Source organism: Corvus cornix, chromosome 1A, assembly GCF_000738735.6.
Source record: "Corvus cornix cornix isolate S_Up_H32 chromosome 1A, ASM73873v5, whole genome shotgun sequence".
NCBI lineage: Eukaryota > Metazoa > Chordata > Aves > Passeriformes > Corvidae > Corvus > Corvus cornix.
This window is the reverse complement of record NC_047057.1, coordinates 70,027,938-70,047,435: the sequence shown is the minus strand read 5'-3', so window position 1 is coordinate 70,047,435 and position 19,498 is coordinate 70,027,938. Positions and strand designations below refer to the sequence as shown.

Sequence of the window (19,498 nt, the reverse complement as noted above, 5' to 3'; positions counted from 1 at the left end):
GCGGAAAGTCAGAGGATCCTTTGTAAAACCTGCTTGTTGAACAGTAAAGACCGGGGAGTTTGTGTTTGTGCATTTAGCAAAGGGCTCCAGGTAAGAGGAGGTTGGCTGTGAAACACCTGGCAGTGGAGATGCAGATGTGCACCTTGTGGCCAGAGCAGGAGACTGCCAGAGTGCTCTTTGCAGCGCTCTGCGTAGATATGAACAGCTTTGCTAAGGCAACAAAAACACAGCAATCAAAACAAGGGATAATGAGTATCCGAGGAAGATATTAAACTGTCTGTTTGGGGAAGGCAGGTCGTATCTTAAAGATATAATAAATATCCAGCTGAGTTAGATTTATCCTGTACCTGAGGAGATTAGCATGAGACCGACCATATTGAAATAACTATCCACTAATTTTTTTTTTTTCTGTAGCAGAGAAAAACCAGCTTTGGCCCAGGCCCCTTGTTTTAATGTGTAAGAATTAATATTCCTGACAGTAGAATTTAGTATTTATATTAGATAGACTGAATGCAGAAGGGAGAAAATAATACTGCCAACCATGTTTTTCAGGTAAGGTACAAAGGAAGAAAGACTTGTACAAGGAAGTATTCCAGTGTACAGGGAATTATACTTTTTTTTCTGATTCTCACCCTGCTTTCCATCACCCTTCTTCACACACAAGGCAGAACAGCAATGCACTTTAAACACTTTTATTTAGGATAAGTGTGATGTGCTGGCTATCAGTTGTGTACAACGAACAAAAACACCAGATGCCAGACAAAAATGAGTGAAAGGGTTGTTTAAAATTTTGTAGTCACTTCACTTAATTTTTTACACAGAAAGTGCCTAATTTAAAGTTTGTTGAATTTGGAAATTCAATAGGGAAAAATTGCTAACAGGCTTCAGAGCTACAATGAAGTTGGCTTGGGTCACTTGGCATGAGCACATGGAGGTATGGTGAGGCCACAGAACTTGGAGAGTGCTTCAGCACTTCTCTCCAGTATGTGGTAAGACAAATGAAGGAGAATACAATGGAAACACAGTAATTTATTATCCGAGCTGTGAAGCAAAACCATTGCAACATTACAGAAGGGATGAATTACTTTGTGGTGCAATTCTCACTGTTAGAGGCCATCATGGACCTGAGGCCAGAGCTGGAGGGGAGAGAGAAACCATCAGGTTTTTTTTATACGTCCCCATCTCTTCTTTTGGTCTTGATCTTTTATATCTGAGGGCAGGACATACCTGGTCAATGTGACTTTGCTCATCAGCAAGGGAGAAGTATGTGAGGAACATCAGAGAAGGGAATAGCTGTACCAGGTTCTCCTCTACTAAATAGTTCCAGTACCAGCCAATGAATCTGTTTCGTTCAAAAGGTTTCCCTGTGTCTAGAAACACTGGGTTATTTCAAACTAGCCAGAAATACCATTACCAAGAAAACAATAACACAATAACACAGTTTTGGTGCCTCACTCCCATGATACCGTCATGAATACAAAGATGGCCACCACTAAACTGCTGATTCTTCCCCAAATGAGATTCAGAGTCCGGATGCACTCATCTACTACAGCATACTTTGGAAAAGGAGAATGGGACACTCTGAAAAGACTATATGCAACATAATACAAGGCAGGATACAAAATATCTTTGCCTGAAAAAAGAGACAAATGTATTATTTTACGTCATTTCCAAAAATGGGCTTGATAGGGCTCATCAGGAAAGCAGCTCAATTGTACTGTTGCCTGATTTGTGAGAGGCACACTGACACAGAACTGTTTTTTTCAGGGGAGTCGAGTGTGAGAAATGGGTTGTAATCAACAAGCTATAGGCGTATGAAAATACATTTGATTGTGAAGGAGCCATATCAACTAAATTCATTGAAACACCCAAGAGGTGAGTAGGGCTTAGCAAAAAATTTAAGCAATTTGCTTTTTTTTTTTAGTGTAGGGAAAGGTGAAAGTATGAAGATGTGAAGAAGATATGAAAGTGCCCCTGACATCTTATTGGCCCCCCACCTGCATCCCTTAAAAAGTAGACTACTTCCTACACTTTTTCATTATTTTTAACAAATCTAAACATAGAATTTATGCTTACTGGAAGTAGAGGTGTTTTGAGAAGAATGGAAACAGTGGGTGGGGCGTTTCACCCTTTGTGCTGGAGAAGTTATTAATGTTTTCTGGTAAACCATCTAAATTTATGGTGCCTGAAGATATTTATATATGCTTCTCCAAAGTACAAATTACAGCAATCTTGTGCTTTTTTTTCCTGAGGTCTTTTTCATAGCTCCATATGCAGATGATATCTAATAAATTGATTTATATTCCTCTGTTTCATTATACAATTGCTTATTGTAAAAAATACCTCCTGTCTTTGGAACACCTGATTTTATAAACAATGAGTCAGTAAATGTGAATACTTAACAAGGCAGACTCTGCACTTCCAAAGAGGAGTCATGATAAACAACACTCTTTTAAAAGATACCTAGTTAACAAATTTCTTTGATATGAAATATAATGAGTTAATTGCCTGTTAATAACTGGTTTGCTGTTCCCTTTTTCTTGATTTTGGAAAAGTTTTGAGCTTCCAAAGGGATCTATACGTAGCTGAAGTTTACAGAGCAAATAAGACTTTGAATGATCTAATCAAAATAAACAAACAAACAAAGAAAAATGAATTAATAAACCAAACCAAAATAAGCAAACAAGCAAAACCCCAAGAACTTTGTTTGTGCCTGGCAGTGCATATTTTTTTCTGAAGGAAAAAATGGGGTGAAACCTAGTACTTACCATAGTCCCCGTAATTCTTCATTTTAAAGAAAAATTTAGCTGCTCTGAGTGGACTCTCATTTTAAATAATGTTCTTCACTGTCATTTCAAAGTTACCCATACACCATATGTATTTTTTGCCTATTTAGTTTTAAATTGTCTACCCTAGAGAAAAAAACACCCAACAAAACAAAACACACCCCAAATTGCTTACCCAAATTTGATGAATCTCATATTACAGGGACAGCCAAGAACCTTGACACTGTGAACCGCACGTGAGTTGTATTTCTGGCATGTATAAGCCTTGGAATGACACAAGGCTGTAATATCTCCTACCTACAAAAGGACACTGTTATTGCAACATTTACTGTAGGACCCAAGGCAGTGAGGCACCCAAACTTTCCTGTGGAAATCAACTGACTATTCATGAACATTAGAGCTTTACTACATGAAGGTCTAGACTGGCTCTGAAAAACTTTCCAGCTGCAGGAGGAAGCTGTTTGGAGCTGTCTGTTGGGAGCTGTCTCCTCTGAGTGATTATGAGAATCTGTGCCTTAGCAATCCAGATGAAAGGGGTTTTTCAGAGGCTGCAGCCTGAGAAGGCAAATAATGCAGTAGCTTGCAAAAAGCAACCCAATGTGTTGTGTTTAGAACAGGGACTAAGTGTGTAGAGCCATCTTCCACACAACAGCAAAGAGCATCTTGGCTGCCCTTGGCCTTTGAGTTTAGATTTATTCATTTCTGCAGCCAAAGTTATACATCCAAATACTGAGTCTTACCTCCCCTCCTCCCTCATATAAGCCTGTGGAGGAAAACTGTGCAAAACTTCCAACCAGGTATCTCTGGATTGCTCTAGTGGTTCCGTGGGTTCTCTCCATCTCGAGTCTGAAAAGAAAAAAAATGGCAAAGGGAAAGCTTCAAAGTACCCTGAAATTTTTACCATGGGAATACTTAACACTGTCCTCAAAATTTATGAGCAATTAGAGTGCAGTCCACTTGTCTTGAGCTCAAAAGGCGAAGGTTCTGAGACACCCCTGAGGCAAAGTCAGGTCTGTGTCCCAGGAATGTTGTGTCAGGAAGAATGCTGCCTCATCCCTCTGCAGAAGACCTCCTGTGTCCTTATGGTGCAGAAGTTAGAGGGATCCAAAGTGAACTGTTCACATTATTGCCACCTTGCAGAGTAGAAAAATAATAACTAAAAAAAAAAAAAATAAAAACAAAACCATAAATTTATTACAATGTCCTTTTCAACCATGGAGTTTACTCTGCAAGGAGACCTCTGTCCGCAGAAGAAATAATCTAATATTGGTAAGTGACCTATACTGTTAAGTGACCTGTACTGTTAAGTGCCTTAATTATCCCATGATCTCATAGGGAGCAATAAATTTTCTTCTGTTGAAGAAGTTTTTTTATTTGAGACCAAAAAAAGAATTGTAGTTTAAAATTTTGTACCAGAAGAAGAACGGAAAGAAAAATTATTTGAGACCTAAAAATAGTCTTTAAATATATCGTTTCAATTTGTCTAAGTTCATCATTAAATTTCATTAAAACATTAAATAGTATTATATATAGATATTTTTTAAAATTGTAATTATCTGTCTTTTGACAAGAACAGTTCAGCCAAAATATATGTTAACAATTCTATCATTTGGATTGACAATTCCTCTAATTCCTGCTGATAGATGATTAATTTCCTATCTAATTAATGAAATGTTTACATATCCAGTGAAGAAAAAAGCATGCCTCTTTAATACCCATTGTGGTGTCAGATTCCAGACTAAAAAATACACAACAGAGGCCTACAGTATTCTGATATGTAGAATTCTAGTTATTTAGGGGCAGGGACAGGAAAGAAGAGGTAAATACATAATTTTTTTCAAAATCAGTAATCCCTGTTTAGAAGAACAAAGTAAAGTTTTCTCACACCAGAACTGGCAAAATAGGTGTGAGATGCTATGGCAAAAACCTTTATTTTAATGAGATGGAAGTTCACCATCAGATGCTATGGCAATAATGCCTACAATGATATAAAAAAGGAGAAGAAAATCCACATAAGACGAGCTCTAGTCAACTCAACCCTGCTGGATCTGTCCCAGGTAAAAAGATATATTTATTCATGTTATTTATTTATGGGATGGCAGTCTACAGGGAACCTGAGGATTGCTTCAGTTCTTCCTGGAAGTCTCAAGAGAAATGCTGAGGGGTATCTCCTTCACTTTGTTGCATGAAACATCCTGAGGCTGCCAAGTTCATGCATTTTAGTTTTGCAGCTGGTGGATTTGAAGAAGCTGCATCCCATGCAATATCCATGTACAGGGGTTTTAACAGTAAACTTGACCAGAGGCTGATGAGTTCTTAACTTAGAGTTTTAGCTAAAACAAAAACAGTGCTGAAAAAATAGGTTTTGTTTGCATGTTTTCAGCTGTTCTAAAATTTCTTCACATTTCCACTACCTTTTTGAAAATGGCCTTTTCTTTGTTTTTCCTTTTTCTCTTTCTATCTTATTCAAAGCAAAAGGAATAGAGAAAGAGAAAGGTACAGAAAGTCCCTAAAACATATTATTTTCCAAAAACAAAGCCTATCAGTTAAAGGGCAGAAGAAATCCATACCAAAGAGCTGCAATATTTCATTTTTGTGCTCCTTGCAGACTTTCCATGGGAGGATATATCCATGATTTGCCCAGTTTTTCCAGAAAGTATGAAAGAATAGACATGTTGATGCTATGGCTGCACCATTTAAGGCAACTTTGGTCAAGTCTTGAACATAGGCATCAGGCTTAAAAAGAAGGAAATTGTAGCAAATTACCGACTATGCAAATCATAGAAGATGAAAATCTGTTTCCTTGACAACATGACTGCCCCAGAGGATGCTGGATTTTTTGGTTTGTTTGGTTTTTTTTTTCTGTTTTTTTTGGCGAATGGGTCTGAGAGACGGAAGATTTTAACAAATGAGGCTTGAAAAGGGTCGTGCTGAAATCGCTACAAATATATCTTTTTGCACATGGTATCTCTTCTTTTTGGTGCCTAACTGAGACTGGAATCTGAAATGGAGCACTTCCAACAGTTGAGATTGCATGTTTAAATCTGGTCATGAAAATACATTTTGATGTGTGAGTTACATTTCCTCCTTGCCAACAGCAGCCAGCTCCTAAGCCGAGGCTGCCTGCTGTTAATTAAACCATGTTCCACTGAAAACCTGCAGCACAAATACACCGTGGCAGAGCATGTTCTGTGTGCTGTTCCTCCTCATGTGATAAGCAGTGCATTTCCTCAATGGATGCACATTGCTTACATTTGTAGAGCTATTAAGCCAGGATAATTATGGAACAATCTAGGCAATGTTCAATAGCCCATGCAGATGCCTGACAGGGCATGTTGTCTCTTAATTAGGAATTTGAATGCCTAATGCTTGTATATTAACTGAAATAATTGGATAGATGTTTTACATTTTCTTCACTTTTACTGACAACCAAGCAAGGGACCACAGGAATCAACATATCTTCCTAAACCAGCTCATTTCATTTGCACTTTCTACGTGATCTAATCTGCGGTTTAAGTGGGATTTTTAAGAGAATGGATGCTGGCTACTGTGTAAATATATTGTAAGATGTTCCTCAGTGAGTCCTGCAGTTTTAAACTGGTATCCTGTTGCTTCTCATGCTATGATAACCTGCACAGTGTAATTGCCTGGCTGTATCTTCTTTGTTCCTCAGAAGTCAAGAAAAATTACAATAGCTGTTATCATTCTTTTATTGTTTCCGAGTGCTGCTAATGGGATATATATCATATCAAAGAGAATTCTGATGTCATATGAGCACAGTTGCTACTATTGATGTGAAAATCTACTTAGTTTTCCATAGGTTGATGATGCTTTTGTGGGCCTGGGCTTGTTGGCCTGGGCTCTGCAGCTCTGGCTGCAAAGGATAGGTTTTGCTTGGACATCCCAACCCTTGCTCCCCTTTTCAAATAAACACAGGAAGAGCCTTAATGGGTCTGGCCAAGTTGTGTGGAAGCAGGTAGGACTCGAATTATTGGATCCTGTGGTACCTTCTGTTATCCCATTTCCACAGCTGAGACACCATCCATCTCCTATCTACCCAACAAAAACTGTCAGAAATTCCCCCGAGCTCCATGGCAGTGGAACTGGGCCCCAAATGAGCAACTCCTTTAATCCATGCCTGCTGTGTGTGTGAGGATCACTGTGCTTGCCAGTGTATATGTTGTTTTTATTTAGGATGTCTGATAAATGTGTTTATTCACAACTATTAGTATAAAAGCTCCTTTAAAAGCAACAAATTGCACTCTATTAGTAATGTGCATAATGACCTATTTCCATAAACATTTTTAGTAAGAGAAATTTTAATGTGCAAAACCCTGCAGACATTTTATGGAAATTTGACTGTATTCGGCAGAAGTGCATCACAGTCATATTTTGTTCTTTAAAATTTTGTTTTGAGAGGTGAATTACTTTCATTCTGATATATAGTACAAAAGAAACAATCTGGCACAGGAAAAAGGAAAATGAGTCTTAATGTGTTTCCTTCTTGCTAATGTATATTTGCTTGATTGATGTAAGAATGCTTTTTACAAAATATGTACAGCCCTTGTTGGTTCAGGGGTTTAGGTTTTTTCTGTGTTTTTGTGGGGTTTTTTTTTGGTTTGTTTTTTTTTGTTTTGCTGGCTTATTTAAAAAAGGGTAATGGTGTCTTTAAACAAAAGCTCTTTAAATCCAGTCATAAGGAAAAATAAAAATAAAGGAATGTCTTTATGGTCAAAAGGATAAATATAGCTTCTGAGTCTCTCTGTGTTGTATTGCATCTGGTTCCTATACCTAAACAGAGGTCAAGTGTGAAAAACTGTATTCACAAAATATTTTGATGCAGTTTTAGAGGCATGCCTTAAAAAATTAGCCTGAGGGTGTTAAGCATGTACTAGCTTTATTTTTTTGTTGTTGTTTGAAAAGCATGCAGACAAATCTTCAGTATTCTGTGGAGTCTTAACAGCATTTCTATATGTTACATACTAAATGAAACCTGAACATCATCAGGGTTGTTCATATTAATTTACTGTAACTTTGGAGCAAATAATGCTTTTTTCTTCCATGCAGAGATTAAAGCTCCTGAACTACCAGCAATTCCAACAAAAGTCAGTAAAAATAACCTAACTCATGTCAGGTGAAAGCTGTCTCATTCGTAGTGCCACCAAATCATTATTATAAAGAAAGCAAGGTTTTATTTTAAATCAAGCTAATCACACAGCCATGCAGAGGAAGAAGAAATGGTAAAAAAAAAAAAAAATCCATGGATCTAATAGCAAAGAAGCTGCACAGTATTTTATCTCTGATTTGAAGGCTCTCTAGGCAGCCATTTTTTAAGGAAACCTTGCTCCATGTTGAGGCACTGGCAGAGCTCAGCTTTGAATCCAGTTTTGCCTTTGACACTATGTTAATTTGGACAAACCCCTCAGGTGATATTTTTAAGCTGGAAGATATCAACCTCTAGCATGGTTACCCCATCCCTACTGCATGCAGAGAGCTTGGTTAGCTAATAAAGCTCTCAGCAGATGTACAGAAAATAAAAAAAGACATGATGAAAGATGTCAAGGGCGGGAAAAAGACTAAAACATGAACACCTTTAGAGATATCAATGAGAAAATCAGGTCCCTATTGTTACCACAGGCCTGGGCCCTAGGGTATATCGCTGTGTCCTTCAGCCATAGGGGGGAGGAGGAGAGAAGATCCAGCAGGCAGGAATGGTGCAGCAAGATTGATTTATTTAATTATTTTACAAACTCTTTTATAGACTTTTTTCTTCATAATCTAATTGGACAAAGGACCAGCCACCCCTTGGGGTGATTGGCTAAAATCCTAAAACATCCATTGTCAAAATATTTTTCTACTGTACCATAAACAAGACTTTTCAAGGTTGCAGGTGTTTGGTTGTTTACATAACTCTGCTACCTCTTCTGTGAGAGAGAAAAGTCTCTCATGGACTTAGAAAATAGCAAGAAAATCCTTGCTAGCAGCATTTTTGTATCTACACCCTATATTTCTGATTTTTTCTTACAAATGTTGATATACTTTGCAATGTCCATACGTTCTATACCCAAAATTAAGGATATATCCCAGCTGGAAAGAACCTCTAAATTAAAACCTAAATTGTTGAGGAGGTACACAGAGCAGAAAGATAGCCTGGGATCATCATATTGGTCAAGCAGCTTAACTTTGAGCATGTGTCATTGGCTCCTGTCGAAGAGAGGTGGTTAGAAATGTCATTAAGAGCTTGACTGTCCTGGGGTGCTTTGGGAAGAGTGTGGCCAGCAGGTCAAGGAAAGTGATCCTCACCTCTCTACCCAGCTTTATTTAGGCCACATCTGGAGTGCTGGGTTCTATTCTGGTTTCCACAGTTCAAGAAAGACAAGGACCTACTGCAGAGGGTCCAGAAGAGGCCACAAAGATGGTGAGGGGTCTGGAACATCTCACCGGTGAGGTGAGACTCCAGGAACTGGGCCTGAGAAGATTGAGAGAGGATCTCATTAATGCATACAAGTGTCTTAAAAGTGGTGCCAAGATGACGGTGCCAGGCTCTTTTCAGTGGTGCCCAGTGACAGGACAAGGAGCAATAGCCATAAACTAAAAGACAGGAGTTCCACCTCAAGATGAGGAATAACTTTGTCACATTGAGGCAGAGCACTGGAACAGCTGCCCAGGGAGGGTGTGGAGTCCCCCTCTCTGGAGACATTCCAAACCCACCTGGAGGTGTTCCTGTGTCACCTACTCTGGGTAACCCTGCCTTGGCACGGGGGTTGGACAGGATGATCTCCAGAGGGCCCTTCCAACCTTTTTCTGTGAATATACTACTGAATATGGGGCTGGAGCCTTCTGAGGAGGGTCAGCTGGAGCACGTCAGTGTTGCAGAGCTAGTAAGATGGTTTTTGGGGTTTTTTTCAAAGCACTGAGCAGCTCTTGGTAGCTCCCCCACATGCAATGAGAATTGAGCACACAGATGTGCCAAGGCCCTTGCACAGCCCTTGTCTTCACTCACTGAAGTAAAGGGTCAGCTGTAATTAATATCGGTGGGATCAGGCTTGTGCTACATAAAGCTTCCAGAAGAACCATCCTTCCTTCTCCCAGTCATTTTATATGATCTTTCCTGCCATTACCACTGCTGAATGTTCATGTAATAGACAGTTGTAAAATCTTATATGAGAATGAATGAAATTTTAAGTGTTGAATTAGTCAAATGAATTAATGACCATGATTTAGTGTATTTTTGCTGTAGGAACTGTAAAGAATCAGTCAAGATTTTCTCCTGTGAGGGCTGTATTGTATTGATTTCTTTCTTAAATGACCAAGCAATTAGCATAGCAGAAACCTAGGTGCTCAGCACCTTCTCCATTAAACAGAACAAATGTCAAGTCCTATTAATATAGTCAGCTGTTCCATAGTGGTTGATCAGGTGCTATCTATCATTATACATTTATTATCTTGTTGAAATAGTGCTATGAGGTTTTGCTGACAATAACTTTGGATGATGCACTCTGTTTCATTTTAATCCTTCTTTGTTGTTCAGGCACAAACAATTTCATCATGTCCAGGCTGTTTAACTATTAATTGTGATAGTCCAGATTTTCAGCAGTTCATGCTGGTACAGTAAGTCTTCTTTCTCCATCTTCTCTCCCAAGTGGGGAAAAAAAAAAAATCTGTGTTTTTAATAATAATAAAAAGGCATAATCACTTAATGCAGAAATGTCCACTGCACCCGAACAGCAAATCCAGCTTAAGTGGAAATTTACACAAAGAATTATTTATAGGAATCAATCATAATTACATTTAATGCATGCTGCAGCTGTTTATAATTGTGTTTTTCCCAAGGTTATTCTCCTCCTACTGTCCACCCACACACACGAAATTTGTTTCTGTGGAAATGCTTAGGAAGCATTATAATTTTCCTGTAACTTGTTACAATGGCAGCTGACTGTTGTGAGGCACACTGGATCCTGATTAGTGAGTGCAACAGAAAAAGGAAGGAAAAATGTTTTCTCAACCAGTAAAAGTCTTGAGAAGCTGGTTGGTAATAACTGTTAGGACAAACATTTCCCATGTTATTCTGTTTGCTATTTATTATGACAAGCAAATCTGACTGCTAAATTTGAAAGTTCATTTTTTTGGTAAGTATGAATTCAAGATAGTGTGGGCAAACAGAAAAGACAGGCATAAAACAATATATCAGGGAACTTCTCACACTCAATTAGAAATTTCTTCCACCTAAAATTCACTGCTATAGACCTGATTGTAAAATGCATTTTTTTTTTTCAACTACTGACTTTTCACAGTGAAAGAATGAGATTTAATTTGGATTATTTGATTTAAAAAACTGAAGATTTTATATGAAGGAAAATACATGGGATACACATTTTTTGTTGTGTTGAAGGCCTACATGCCAGAGCAGAAATTCTAGAAGGGAAAACATTGGGTAGTCACTTGATGTATGGTTACCTACAGAGGACTCTGCACTGCTTTTTCATGCATAGTATGAGGAAGGTAAGCACGTAAATTTAAAAGAGTCATTCTTTCTGGTGTCTATTGTTCTGGTCCCTCTATCAGTATGGTTTAAATTTTAAATTTCATGGCATGTCGATAGATTTCCTATAATGGTGATAAGTTCTAAGGTAGTTTAGTGGAAAGTGGGATCTGTGTTATCCTATTTTCTTGATCTCTCCCAAGTACACTCTTGTGTCTGTGGTGCTCATGCGAGGTTTAGACCATCTCAGTCAGCCCAAAAACTGCTGAGGAAAAGATCTGAAATGTAAAATCCTCTGGACTTGGTATTTATCCTGTTGCCTGAGGGGCTTGGATTGACTTTATTTTAGCTCATCTTTGCAAAATATCCCTTTGACATGTAAATATTTGATTTTAAGTGTTCACTGAGGCACCTGAGTTCAGAAGTGATGTATGTGTCCATTATGAACATTTTTGAGTCATTTGATGGAGAATTCCTGTAGTAGTTGCAGTGATATTGTGATCTTGGATACGTAAATGAGAACAACATTTCTGAGGGTGGAAATAGTACATAATTAGGTATGATTTTAGTTTCTCAATTCTGCCTTAACCTCTGAAGCATGATTGAAGGAATCTGTAGTAAAAGGCCTGATGTATATATACAATACCAGATTATTAAAATTATGGTTAGACTGTGGAAAATCTTGAGTCAAAAGCTTGGTAATTTAGGATGGTGTCCTTCTCCAGACACAATTCACAGAGAAGTGACCAAGATTTGCCCCTTAATCTTCAGGAAAACATTGCCTGGGGTGCTGAAGGAATCAGAAGTGTTGGTATTGCTTTGGTGAAGATGTTCAAGGGACTGAGGCCTCTGAAGAGGCTCATCAGTGAGAGAGGCATGGCAGGGAGGGAGATGGGGGTCCCAAAACCCCCCCCAGCCTCTGAGATTGAGAAAGTTGAGTTTCTGGTGTATCAGTGCCAGAGCTGCCTCACTTTACAGCACAGCTTTTTCAGACAACCCAGAATCCCAGCTCTCAGGTGACTTTGTGGGGAGCCTTGAAAATCCCTCCACTTCTGCAGTGTCCTGGGGCATAAAAACAGGTTCAAGCCCATTCCAAATCAATGCACTCACTTGCTATTTGTGCTTTTATTTCTCCCCACATACCTTGTAGCATAGAATTTAACTGTAGCTGAGATATAGCATAAGTAAATAACCAATGGGGACCAATAATAATTGCAATAAACCTATAACTTTGATGCTCCAGTATTTAACATTCTGGATCAAACTCTGCCCAGCCTTACACTCTGGAGAACCCCCCTGAGGGCAGTAGGATTTCATGGGGTATAAATCAGGGCAGAATGAGGTGATTTCAGAGTAGGTGAAATTGCTGATGTAACTTCCCCATCTTAAAGAGACTTCAGCCAAAAGTAGGGTAGTGATGGCAACAGGGAAGAAGGTCACAGTAAGACATTTAAACATGAACTAGAAAAATAGTTTGTTGTTCTATGGATACTGCTCTTTGTAATTATTAGACTGGTTTGGCAAGAAAAAAAAAGTTATAACAGTTGCTGTATAAAACATATGTTCCAAAAGAGGTGCTTGAATTTTTCTCTTGCTGGTGGTGATCCATCCAAATGAAAACAAAAATAGTCTGTCCAGGGTATGCTGTATGAGGCATTATTTCTTAGCATCTTAGACTGACCAATCTCAGAGCATTGTAGCAATTTAGCACTAGCTCCAGAAAAACTAACCATATTTTTACTCTAACAGACAAGAAGCCCTGAAAATCTACAGATGAAGTGAACATTAGAGTTTGAAATGGGGATGTAGTTCCACGGAATAACAGCTTCTTCTGCAGAGAAGTAAATTGAAATATCATTTATTCCAAGAGAATTTTCAAGACTCAGCATATATTAAAAAACCCCCAACCAAACTTCTTTGTTTTTCAGATGACCTTCTCCTTAAAAGAAAACCACCACCAATAAAAATAGTAAATAGAAAATAAATTTGGTAGAAAATATTTAACTGAAAACTAAAAGAACAGACTTCTTTGGCCTCTAGCAGAGTTGGAGCAATGGAGAAACTTGCCCCCAGAAGATGCCATTTCTAGAAGACCTACAATGAAAGTAATCCATTATATTTTCTATGGCTTGTTAGTATAAAATTGCATGTTTCAAACAAACCCATGGCCTGTCATTTGTCTTGTGTGTGACACTCCACAACTGCTCTTATTCAATGTTCTCAATATTAGCACTCGACTTCTTTATTTTCTCTTCAGGTAAGGTTTCCTGCACACTGCAGCAGAATTGGACCTGTGAGCTGAGCCATGGACCTCTTCTGTCACCAGTGCTAAGAAAGTGCCTTTGGTATGTACCTGGTGGCTTGGGGAGAACAGCTGCACTGTGGGAGCAAGGGAGAACGCCAGGGGAGATGGGGATTGTGCACCCCAAATCCCTAATGCCCTACACTCCCTATCACCCCTCACATTTCTACAAGAGAGGTTTAACACCAACACAGACGAGGAGACTGCTGAAGCAATTTTTATATTAATTTAAAAAGTGACACAATGTACAGGGTACTGAAATCAAATAATGCTTATGAGCCAGATACTAAGCACAGCAGTTATGGTGAGTAAGAAGGTGCCACAGAGGCTTAAAATGGTTAGTAGAGCAAATAAACCTCTCCAAAAGAAAGCTCTGAATGTCAGAAGAATTGATTTTCAATGTAACTATCCATATGCTGAGAATCCCCAAAGGGGCATTTTCAGCTGGGGTTGAAAAGTGACTATTTTAGTGCAACAATGTATTCCTAAGCATTAAAAGGAAAAGTCCTTTATTCATGTAAAATGGCACAAAATCTCCGAAAGTCAGGCTCCAGACACTGATTTTAGGACTGGCTGCCAGATAGGCTATAAGCCAGTGACAAACAACTATATTTAAATGATCTTTTTGTCATGTTTAAAGGTGCATTGCTGTGGCTTTCTGGTGCCCACAGACACACATCCGAGCAGTGCAGTGAGCGTGCAAACCTAAACGCTGCCACTTTTGCTCTGCCTTGAACTGCAGTCTTCGAAACAGAAAAAAATGGAGTCTTGAACTGCAGAGAAATGAAGGGCCACCAATCCTACTGTGTCCTGAAAAATGAATCTGCATTCCCAGCCCCGTTCTAGCATCACGAAGAAAATGAGGAAGGTCTCACGTATCGCGCAGAGTTGGGCTGAGTTATTCTCCCCTCTCCTTCCCACTGCCACTTCAGTGCACGGCTCTGATGGGTAATACCTGGAGATCTGGGCAGGCAAATAATCCCAGCAGTTTGCAGGAATGGCAGTGCTTTGCCCCTCAGTGGCTCTTCATGGTCACACCGTGTGTGTGTGTGCATTGTTATACAAAGCAGGGATGTTCTCTGGGCTAAGTAGATTTAAATTGTGTCTTTTGTTTTATAGAAACCTTGCTCAGCTCATTTTCAGGGAAGCTAGAGGAAATTAATAGTGACAGTGTTTCATATGACTGTATTAACGCATGGGCCTTTCACACTGCCCTTTAGTTTTCAGGCCGGCATAGTGGGAACAACACAAGACCAAAAGCTTGCAGCTTGATGCCTTTCTTAGATCCCCTTCACCTTTACCAAAAGCTGCTCTGCCTGGCTGCTGTCTCTTCCCAAGCTGAGAGCAGTGTTTCTCTTGCAGGAATATATTTCTCTCCAGGGACATTTTCCCTTTATAGATGTCTTTAGACCCTGGGCTCAAATCAGACCTAGTCTGTAATTTAAATGCCTATTTCTGCCAGGTGCACAAAGTCACTTGTAACAATTAAAAAAATGGTATCTCAAGATTTTCAAAGATATAGCCATTGCAACTATTTAGCACAGACAGGCAAGGCAGCTATAGATTAATTAACTCATGTACCATTAGCTGTTCCACACAGAGTAATCAACATGAGGTAAATTACACAGGCTCTTAAGCAGGTTTTACAACCCACACTGAAATTCCTGCTGTTGAGTATGGTATGAAAACCAGGTGGAAATTGCCATGCCTCAGTAAAAGTTTGGAAGAACAAGAACTGACATATGTAAAGTGTTCACTGTGGCCTTTCCTTTAGTTTCCCTGAGGAAATTTGCCTTCACAGGCTAGCCTCTGGGAAAAAAATGAAATAAATTAAAAAAAATTAGCCTGTGCCATGTGTACATGATTCTCCTTGAAAAAATATAAACAATACACCAATGATGAGTATATATTCAAAGGTTAAGAATGAAAACAACATTTTGTGGACTAAAAAAAAGAAATCAAGCTGCAAATGAGATTTTTCTTCAGATGTGTAAACTGAGTCAGAGGTATAGCTAAGCTCTTCATATAGCTAAAATCTTCCGATAGTCCTACAGGCTCTGGGCCCTGAAGATCAAAAAACTGATTTATATCATTCCGACAGACTCTGGCTCCATCAACTTCAAGTTAAGGGTCTAACCTCCCAAATACATTCACCATATGCATTGTCCCTGCATGAAAGGAAAAGTCAGTTGTCTCGAATCATTATTCACGAAAAATTGACATGTTGAGCTAGGAGCTCCTTATTGTGAAGAATTAAAAAGTTCAGGACAAGATCATGATAAATTCCACTTTTCTCTCAGGTACCTTTCTTGACAATACTCAGTACTCTGGTTACCTAGGCCCTTTCCTCCAGACCAACCACTTGTATCTTCAAAAAATATGGTGGATAAGAAGGAGCCACATTTTACACAGATTTTTAGGAGTACATATTCCAGCCATGGAATATATAGATCCATGTCCCCTCCTCTACTGAAGATTTCAAGTACACATCTATGTCTGGTAGACCTACTTAACCACTGGAATATAGGCAGGTTAAGAGAGAAAGGGGAGGAAAAAGATAGAATGAAAATGGTGGATTTTGATACCCGAGTCCTGCTCTGCCTGTGTTGTTTCAGCTTCTAGGCACAGACACTAACGACCAGATTTTTAGGATGTGCTGAGGTGGACATAAAAGCACTCACACACCTGCCTTCCAGATGTGAATCTGGCTCACAAATTCACAGTGGTTTTCAGGTCTGAAAGCAGGATAAATCCTTGTCTTTCTATCAAAACTGCTGTAAGTAAGGCCAGGAAGACTCAATCCAGAACTCCTTTGCAAATGTCCAGCTCAGAGAAAAACATATCACATGCCTGTTGTGTTGGTAAATACCAAATCTCTGTAGTAATTCTGGCATGTTGTTGGTCAGCAGCCAAGGTTGCTAGTACCCATTTTTGAAAATTATTGGCTCCTTTGTGTGACACAGACTGCTTTCTCCTCAGGCATGTACATGCACAAGCACACACGGGCTCTAAATTTTGTGCTTGTGTGTTGGTGACTCTCTGAGTTTTTAAGCTTATTTTTCCTGAGCAGTGAAAGCTGTGCCAGAAAGTCTCTCACTCTCAGCAAATCCAAGACCAGAGCTGGAAGCCATGAGAATTAGCTGCAGGTGCTTAGGGTTTAGAAACTGCTGAAGGGACGAAAGACCAAGGTGTTGGCTCCAGGTTAGTTCTTATGATCAACTATTCTTTTTATCTTCCCATAAGACCACCTCACTCTTTTGTTGGCAAGGGGGAGGGAGAATGGGAGCAGGGGGGTAAAAGAAGATCTAGACTGTTTGATTTCAAATGGGAGGTGAAATTCCTCAGAAGATGAGCCTGTAGTGATCAGGAAAAGCAGATTAAGAGAAGCAGATGTGGGGAAGAGGGAAGACAGGGAGGGGGGTGGATTTATTCATGCAATTTAAGATATTAGCAGCAAATTGGGAGGGTGTTTTGTTCTGCATTTAGTCTTATACAAATTCTGCCCCCCTTTTCAGCACGTTTTCCCTTTGTTTATCTCCTGAGAGATGCCCACATGTGTACAATACAAAGAACCGAGTCATAAAAGCGCAGGCCTGTCAGCCTCCCTGAGGACCAATTAATGGTGTTCCAAATCTTGTGGGCAGGCAGATGAAAAGGATACAGATAGGGAAGGGGAGGTAGATGAATACTCAAAGAGAGCAAGGCAGGTTTTTCAGATGTTGGTAGGAACTTCTTTAGGTATTCTTAGCTAACTTATTTGGGGTTTGGGCTTCTCTCCTGATTCTGCAGTCCCTTGGTCATAGCTGCAAAAGAGGGAAAAGCTGCACTTCAAAATATAGATTAGGCTTTTATCCAAACCAATAATGACACAATGCCAGTGTGGGAGAGGGGGCAAAAAGAGGCTATTTAGAATTTTTCTAACCCTCCTTTTGTATATTGCCGGTTTTATTGGTAGGTACTTGGGTTTATATTATCATTTGTATCTCCGAGCTGCGTATTGCTCTGAATGCAGCAGGCTTTGTAGCGCAACCTTTCCTCCTATCTCACCCCCTGTGTGTCCACAGGCTTTGAACAGCGAGCTAGTGGCACTTTGAAATCAGGAGTTGAAAGTGTTTGACATGGAAAGGGGAGCATGAAAGTCTTGCTCTTTGAACCTTTTCTTTTCAAAGTCCCACAGAAAGTAGAGACAGGACAATAATGGACAGGCTGGGAGCTCTCAGGGTGAAGTGGGGATATGTGGTAATGAGGTTTTAAGTGTTTCAGCAGTCATTCCACCCCACAGTTTCCTCCCCTATGTACTCCCAGTGAATTAAATTTGCTGCAAGTTATCACAAAAATCTTCAGCTAGATGTATATTCTGTCCTTGCTTAATTCATTCCATGATTAAGTCCTGGAAACAGAATTGAGCTGATGAAAACAGGAAAAAATGGTCAAAATTATCATTAAGTTGCTGACTATGAAGGAAGATCAATTTTTTTGTTTGTTTTGCTTTATAATTAAACTAAGCCAGATGTACAGTAAGTGCAAGTTGCATGAGAAATGCAGCCAGCTGTTGCATCGAATATCAGGCTCAGGCCTCTCTGTGCTCATGTGCAAACTCCCATCTCTCACCTGTTGGGGTCAAGAGGGTGAATTAATAACCTTGGCAGCTGCTAAGATTTGCTTCAGTTATTTTACCTGCACATGAGATCAGTTAATGGGGAAAAAAATGAAAGAAACTTGGAGGTCCTGAAATGAAACATCTCATTTAAGAGCTTCATTATGTTTAAGAAGAGAAGAAGTAGAAGGGTAAGTTATTATTCGGTGTGGTTCAGGAGCTGATCTTTCACTCTTTGGAGAAAGGTTAAAAAAACTCAAGCTCAGAAAGCTCTTTATAATGCATCTTCTCAATTGTGTAATCCTCTACCTGGGAAGAAAAAAAAATCCTTTCTGAGTGATGTAGCAATCATTTTACACACTCAAGCATGAAATTTCATCACCATTACCTTAGCTTGGATGACTGTACAGATGTTGTTTGGCCATAAAATGTATTCAGTCCTTTTTTAAATCTAACTGCAGTATCTGACTCGATGACCTCCTGCAGCAGTTGGTTCCGTGGGTTTGGACTACGTTTTGGTGAGGAAAATTAATTTGTATTGATTATAAAATCAGCCAAGGTAGGAGAGGAAGAGCTAACTAAAAACTCATTGTCAAATTGCCCCAGATTTTCCTTATCAGTCTATTTTGTCTGACCTCTCCAGTTTCTCGTGTCATAGTTCTGGCCAGCACAGCCCATTTTTGGAGCTAGATGCAAAGAAGGTAAAAGTGGCTGAAGTTGGAATCATCCAGCCCAAAGTCACTTTTTTAAAAAGAATGACCCTGAATTTGAATTATTTCAGATGGACTGTTCTTCTTTCCCATGTGGAGCAGGCATAATGCAGATATTAATCTGACCTGATTGTGACAGGAATTTTCAGTGAATCCCAGTAAAGCTGGTGCCACTACACTGCTGTGAGCATTGTGCACACAGCTCCAGCTTTCTTGCAGAACCCCACTAACGCCCACAGGCACCCCTCTGCTGAGGGTCGCTGCTTGTGGCAGGATTAGTGCCTGAGAGGCTGATAAATAATCAGATCTCCTTGGGAGGTGCCCTTTTGGAGGCCTCCTCTGGAAACATTTCTGTTTCAAGAATTAGAAGCAGAAAATAGATTCTTTCCCTTTTCTAGATGTGTAGTTTTAGCCCTTCTCTTTGTACAGTGAGGTTTGAGGCAGTGAGGGAAAAAAGACTGTCAGGGAGAAAGGTTCCCTCATTTCTGTGGCTCAAGGATGTCTTTGGGGTCTCAAGGGTACAAAACCCTTCAGGCTTTTCAAAAAGCTGGTTGCAATTTTTTGGTGACAGATCCTGTGGCTTTCTGCACATCCAGAGGTACTGTGATGGTGTGCTGTGAT

At 39.5% G+C, this 19,498-nt stretch overlaps 1 long non-coding RNA gene across 5 annotated transcripts in view; it reads left to right on the top strand.

Moving 5' to 3' along the window:
• LOC104692270 overlaps positions 1-19,498 on the top strand; it is a 128,239-nt gene that overhangs the window by 62,822 nt on the left and 45,919 nt on the right. For all 5 annotated transcript variants that reach the window (XR_005604545.1, XR_005604548.1, XR_005604547.1 and 2 more), the window contains exons 2-4: positions 13,018-13,109; positions 13,197-13,373; positions 13,526-13,613. This is a non-coding gene — a long non-coding RNA (uncharacterized LOC104692270). The remainder of the gene's footprint in view (positions 1-13,017; positions 13,110-13,196; positions 13,374-13,525; positions 13,614-19,498) is intronic.